The sequence below is a fragment of the Lissotriton helveticus genome, chromosome 5_1 (genome assembly GCF_964261635.1).
Source record: "Lissotriton helveticus chromosome 5_1, aLisHel1.1, whole genome shotgun sequence".
NCBI lineage: Eukaryota > Metazoa > Chordata > Amphibia > Caudata > Salamandridae > Lissotriton > Lissotriton helveticus.
The window spans coordinates 50,743,078-50,750,107 of NC_136065.1; the positions used below are offsets into that span (position 1 = coordinate 50,743,078).

At 44.9% G+C, this 7,030-nt stretch overlaps 1 protein-coding gene across 7 annotated transcripts in view; it reads right to left on the reverse strand.

Moving 5' to 3' along the window:
- The window catches only part of LOC144754122 (butyrophilin subfamily 3 member A3-like), a 600,119-nt gene extending 598,856 nt beyond the window's left edge, over nt 1–1,263 (reverse strand). For 3 of the 7 annotated variants that reach the window (XM_078641691.1, XM_078641694.1, XM_078641693.1), the window contains exon 1: nt 941–1,262. The gene's annotated coding sequence lies outside the window, so the exon portion shown is untranslated. Of the gene's footprint in view, nt 1–940 lie in introns of all 7 variants that reach the window. The other 4 variants (XM_078641696.1, XM_078641692.1, XM_078641689.1 and 1 more) reach the window with 3 other exon arrangements.
- Between the last annotated feature and the right edge of the window lie 5,767 nt (nt 1,264–7,030).

The window sequence follows — 7,030 nt, forward strand, 5'->3', positions numbered from 1 at the left end:
ACCACACACTTGTATACACAACCACCTCCCATCTCAGCACCACCTCACTGCCTTCCATCATGTACATTGCTTCACAGCCTTTCTTCTACAATCACACAAACACCACACACTTGTATACACAACCACCTCCCATCTCAGAACCACCTACCTGTCTTCCATCATGTACAGTGCTGCACTGCCTTTCTGCTGGAATCACACAAACACCACAGGCTTATATACACAGCCACCTCCCATCTCAGAACCCACCTCACTGCCTTCAATCATGTACGGTGCATCACTGCCTTTCTGCTAGAGTCACACAAACACCACACACTTACATACACAGCCACCTCCCACCTCAGAACCCACCTCAGTGCCTTCCATCATATACAGTGCTCCACTGCCTTTCTGCTGGAGTCACACAAACACCACACACTCACATAAAAACACCTCCCATCTCATGCACACCTCCCTGCCTTGGATCATGTACAGTGCTCCACTGCCTTTCTGTAGAGTCACACACACACCACAGACTCACATACACAGCAACCTCCCATTTTAGCACCACCTCACTGCCTTCCATCATGTACATTGCATCAGTGCCTTTCTGCTAGAGTCACACAAACACCACACACTCACATACACAGCCACCTCCCATCTCAGAACCACCTATCTGCCTTCAATCAAGTACGGTGCTCCACTGACTTTCTGCTAGAGTCACACAAACACCACACACTCACAGCCACCTACCATCTCACGCACACCTCTCTGCCTTTCTGCTTTTTTCGCATTTCAAGCGCTGCTGCGGCGCCAGGCCGCAGTTGGCGCTTTACCATGTTTCAACAGAGAGATGAGGGTAGCCTGGGAGGGAGAGCAGTGCTCAGGGTTAAATGTATTCTCGTTTGAGATCAGACAGGAAAGAGGACGCATGAGATATTAAAATAAACAGCAGAGAACTCACCTGTCTGCTGGACAAGCACCTCTCTGCCTCTCAGGTCACCAGTGACAGCAAAGGACCGTCTCTCAAGAGAGGCGGCTGCAGCTTTGGTGTCTATGGGCAGCGACAGCAAAGGACCGTCTCTCAAGAGAGGCGGCTGCAGCTTTGGTGTCTATGGGCAGCGACAGCAAAGGACCGTCTCTCAAGAGAGGCGGCTGCAGCTTTGGTGTCTATGGGCAGCGACAGCAAAGGACCGTCTCTCAAGAGAGGCGGCTGCAGCTTTGGTGTCTATGGGCAGCGACAGCAAAGGACCGTCTCTCAAGAGAGGCGGCTGCAGCTTTGGTGTCTATGGGCAGCGACAGGGGCCAAAGTCTGAAGCCAGACCTTTGAGAAATGTCCACATATGCAAATGTAAACAGGGCAGCTCAGAGAAAACAGAGCTAAATACACAAGAGGAATAAACAGGCAGAGAGAGAGGAACAAAGTCTGAAACAAGGGGAGCCAGAAAATGTAAATACCCCCCACTGTGAACTAGGAGTGTGTGAAATTAACGTAATTTACTTTTGTGTAATTATGTGAATTTCTTTGAAAAATACAGGAAATTTCAGAAAATGCTAACTTGGCATTCAGTGTCATACATTAGTGTGAAGTGTGTTCTTGCGTCTATTTGTGATGCGAGGATGCATTTTGAACCACACAAGTGCTGTGAGCAACCGACACTCAGGTTGTGGGGGGTTACGTTGCTCCCAAGCTCCTGCGCTTTAACTTTCATGTGGCATAACGACCCGTAGTCCTCCAGGAAGTGATGTCACATGCTCTTAACCCTGACAACATCACAATAATTGACATTTCTGAAGTTCCATAATCAATATAATTACACATCACAGGTAAATGCCTGATTGAGAGAACATCTGTATTAGGAGCTGATGTGATAAGAAACGGGTTCATTAATTGATTCTCTTAGTGTCACCTGCAAAATGATGGGTTCATCTGAAGACCATATAGAGCCACAAAACACACAACAGCACTGGAAACCCAGTGTTTTATACCACAAGCTGTCATCGTGATTTAATAATTCCCCTGTTCTAAACCTCGATGAGAAATATGTTCCTAAATGATAGGAAGAGAAAAAAAGAGATTTAAATACCGCAATAGTAGGTTTCTCCAAATGTATTAATTGTTGTGGTCCACATATTGAATATGAACTAGTTTATTGGACTCAATTATTCCTAACTCTATATACATTTTGTTTTAAGATCGTTTGCAAGGCCCCATCACTCGTGTGACCCAAAGAGCTGAAAGCTTTATTCACACACTTAATTTTTCATATAATTACAAAAATTATACATGATAACAACTTGTTTTTTTTTGTTTAATCTGAAGAGAGCGCATAGCACTGCTGAATAAATGAATGTAATTAAACTTAAAGTGTAATGTCCTAGCCACAGTCCCAGTGGAAGCTGCAGAAAGTAAATATTGCAAGACACTGTTTACCTTCTGTTCCTGGAGTGGTGGCTGGTGATATTTGTAAGTGATGGGCCGTAGTACTTACCCAGAAGTGAAGGACGGCTCCGATGTGTGTGGGGGTGGGGAGGTGGGCAGAGGGTCAGAGGAGGAGCACTGCTAAGAAAATTTGAAAATATCGGACCAGATAGTACATTTTCAAGCTTTGTTTCACCAAACTCTGCTTGAAAATACCATGCACGGGACACGCATTGATTGAATATTCATCTGCTTCATGGTGTGGCAGGACACTTCAACCTCACTTTCACCAAGAGTTGACCCCATTTTTACCAAAACGTGTTGGCTCCGCCCCCATAGGTCGAAAAATGACTTCCATCGTGCCAGGTCCAGCATACTGTCATGGGTGCTCCCCATCTGCCATGGGCGCCCCTTTAGTACCAAGCTTACACATAATATGCCACTACTAGAATCCTGCCATTGGTGCCCTTCTTAAGCCACAGGGGATTATTAAGTCCTCTATGTCAAGACTGGCATTCAGTCATGATTGTCCCCTCCTTTGTGCCACAATTGTTCTCCCTTATGCCAAAAAATACCCTCAATGCACCAGCGCCGGTATTTTGCTACGAGTGCCCCCAATTCCAAGAATTTCCAAAAGTATGCCAGCACCAGCAGTTTTCTACTAGTGCCCCAATGAAAACGAGACCTATTGCATTGCAAATGCTTGTTAAATGAGGTTAGTGCCCCCACATCTTTTCTTAGGACTTGTACCGTGCCTCCAACAGCACTGCCGGAGAGTTTTCAGTTGGGTTGGGGGTAGGGCTTTCTTCTTCTACATTCGGCTCAATATTTGTTTTTGAAAATGACCCTATGGCGCGGACACCGGGTCGTACAGGCGAGGGGCGTGGTACTCTGCTCCAATGCCTTACTGATTCAGATTCGCCTCTAGCACTGCCTGTATGTACACTCTGGATTAATACTGCATGTCGTCTGCTTTTCTAGGTGTGAATAAAAATTTGTTTTAGAAAATCATTCATATTTCTGACAACCAGCTGTGGGACTGATGAGAAACATTACAATTCCACAGATTAATAATCAACATTTCTGCTTCATTACAATTCCACAGATGAATAATCAACATTGCTGCGTCATTACAATTCCACAGATTAATAATCAACATTGCTGCGTCATTACAATTCCACAGATGAATAATCAACATTGCTGCGTCATTACAATTCCACAGATGAATAATCAACATTGCTGCGTCATTACAATTCCACAGATGAATAATCAACATTGCTGCGTTATTACAATTCCACAGATTAATAATCAACATTGCTGCGTCATTACAATTCCACAGATGAATATTCAACATTGCTGCGTCATTACAATTCCACAGATGAATAATCAACATTGCTGCGTCATTACAATTCCACAGATGAATAATCAACATTTCTGCTTCATTACAATTCCACAGATTAATAATCAACATTGCTGCGTCATTACAATTCCACAGATGAATAATCAACATTGCTGCGTCATTACAATTCCACAGATTAATAATCAACATTGCTGCGTCATTACAATTCCACAGATTAATAATCAACATGTCTGCTTCATTACAATTCCACAGATGAATAATCAACATTGCTGCGTCATTACAATTCCACAGATTAATAATCAACATTGCTGCGTCATTACAATTCCACAGATTAATCATCAACATTTCTGCTTCATTACAATTCCACAGATTAATAATCAACATTTCTGCTTCATTACAATTCCACAGATGAATAATCAACATTGCTGCGTCATTACAATCCCACAGATGAATAATCAACATTTCTGCTTCATTACAATTCCACAGATGAATAATCAACATTTCTGCTTCACTACAATTCCACAGATGAATCTAAGTTTCTGCTTCATTACAATTCCACAGATTAATAATCAACATTTCTGCTTCATTACAATTCCACAGATTAATAATCAACATTGCTGCGTCATTACAATTCCACAGATTAATAATCAACATTTCTGCTTCATTACAATTCCACAGATTAATAATCAACATTTCTGCTTCATTACAATTCCATAGATGAATCTAAGTTTCTGCTTCCAGAATGTGCCCTTGAGCGCTGCAGTTTATGGGTCTATCAACCTCAAAAAAAGCTGCGCCTAAAAACGTTTGCAAGCGAAGCACAAAAAATGTGTACAGATAAGTGATGCATCCATCAACAAATGCACATTAGATCGATGAATAAATATCAGTTGGTTATCACCCAAACGTTTTGAAGACGAAACTGATAACTAGAGACTAGGGGCCCGATCCTGAGGGTCTGTGTCAGAACAGTGGAGACCCGAACATCTCTTTAGTGCGCGTGCAGTCCATAAAGTGAGATACATGTCACCTAATATTTCTCAGATAGTACAGCTCGGAAAGAGTGAGCAAGGTTTTCCTCTTTCTAATTCTTTTTGCCTCTTTCTGATTCTGAGCTGTGCTGGGGTTAAATGAATCAACTTCATGCACTGACTGCAGGCGCATAAAACAGGAGTAGGCTCTAAACTGCGCCAGGAAAACGCCTCTGGGCGCGCGCGCGCACACACATAACTTGCGGGGCACCAATATTTATTCCGAATCGCTCAAATCAACTTTATTGTTTTTGTCTGAATATACAATGAAAGCGTTTCGGCAAGGGGTTCATTTTTCCAACTTTCTAAACCTAGTCGAGAGCAGTGCATGGTAATACGGTCTATGAACATTTACTACATTGGAGTGGTGTGGCTCACTGGTTAGAGGCCACATCATGTAGCCATGTAGCCAGGTTCTGAACTGGGATGGTGCAGTGAGCTAAAAAACGGTGATGGATCAAGCCCTGATCTTTTGACTGGGTATGAGTGTTCTGCTTAATTCAGATGCTCTGTCCATCACCACCCCCTTTTCTGAATCGTTTTGGCCACCACAAGCGTGGAGGGTATGCTCAGATGTGAGTCCCTTGCTCACTGCACCATCAGGATTCAAGCAAGCCGGGCCGAAGACGGCTGTAATGCCAGAAACCGGTCCCCGGAAGCTTGTTTCCTTTCCAGTAAAGAATTGGCTTGGTAGTTTGGTCTGCCCTGTTCCCATGATGCACTGGGCCAGGGACAGACTAATTTGCATGTAGCCAGGTTCTGAACTGGGATGGTGCAGTGAGCTAAAAAACGGTGATGGATCAAGCCCTGATCTTTTGACTGGGTATGAGTGTTCTGCTTAATTCAGATGCTCTGTCCATCACCACCCCCTTTTCTGAATCGTTTTGGCCACCACAAGCGTGGAGGGTATGCTCAGATGTGAGTCCCTTGCTCACTGCACCATCAGGATTCAAGCAAGCCGGGCTGTAGACGGCTGTAATGCCAGAAACCGGTCCCCGGAAGCTTGTTTCCTTTCCAGTAAAGAATTGGCTTGGTAGTTTGGTCTGCCCTGTTCCCATGATGCACTGGGCCAGGGACAGACTAATTTGCATGTAGCCAGGTTCTGAACTGGGATGGTGCAGTGAGCTAAAAAACGGTGATGGATCAAGCCCTGATCTTTTGACTGGGTATGAGTGTTCTGCTTAATTCAGATGCTCTGTCCATCACCACCCCCTTTTCTGAATCGTTTTGGCCACCACAAGCGTGAAAGGGTATGCTCAGATGTGAGTCCCTTGCTCACTGCACCATCAGGATTCAAGCAAGCCGGGCCGAAGACGGCTGTAATGCCAGAAACCGGTCCCCGGAAGCTTGTTTCCTTTCCAGTAAAGAATTGGCTTGGTAGTTTGGTCTGCCCTGTTCCCATGATGCACTGGGCCAGGGACAGACTAATTTGCATGTAGCCAGGTTCTGAACTGGGATGGTGCAGTGAGCTAAAAAACGGTGATGGATCAAGCCCTGATCTTTTGACCGGGTATGAGTGTTCTGCTTAATTCAGATGCTCTGTCCATCACCACCCCTTTTTCTGAATCGTTTTGGCCACCACAAGCGTGGAAGGGTATGCTCAGATGTGAGTCCCTTGCTCACTGCACCATCAGGATTCAAGCAAGCCGGGCCCAAGACGGCTGTAATGCCAGAAACCGGTTCCCGGAAGCTTGTTTCCTTTCCAGTACGGAATTGGCTTGGTAGTTTGGTCTGCCCTGTTCCCATGATGCACTGGGCCAGGGACAGACTAATTTGCATGTAGCCAGGTTCTGAACTGGGATGGTGCAGTGAGCTAAAAAACGGTGATGGATCAAGCCCTGATCTTTTGACTGGGTATGAGTGTTCTGCTTAATTCAGATGCTCTGTCCATCACCACCCCCTTTTCTGAATCGTTTTGGCCACCACAAGCGTGGAAGGGTATGCTCAGATGTGAGTCCCTTGCTCACTGCACCATCAGGATTCAAGCAAGCCGGGCCGAAGACGGCTGTAATGCCAGAAACCGGTCCCCGGAAGCTTGTTTCCTTTACAGTAAAGAATTGGCTTGAAATTTTGGTCTGCCCTGTTCCCATGATGCACTGGGCCAGGGACAGACTAATTTGCATGTAGCCAGGTTCTGAACTGGGATGGTGCAGTGAGCTAAAAAACGGTGATGGATCAAGCCCTGATCTTTTGACTGGGTATGAGTGTTCTGCTTAATTCAGATGCTCTGTCCATCACCAC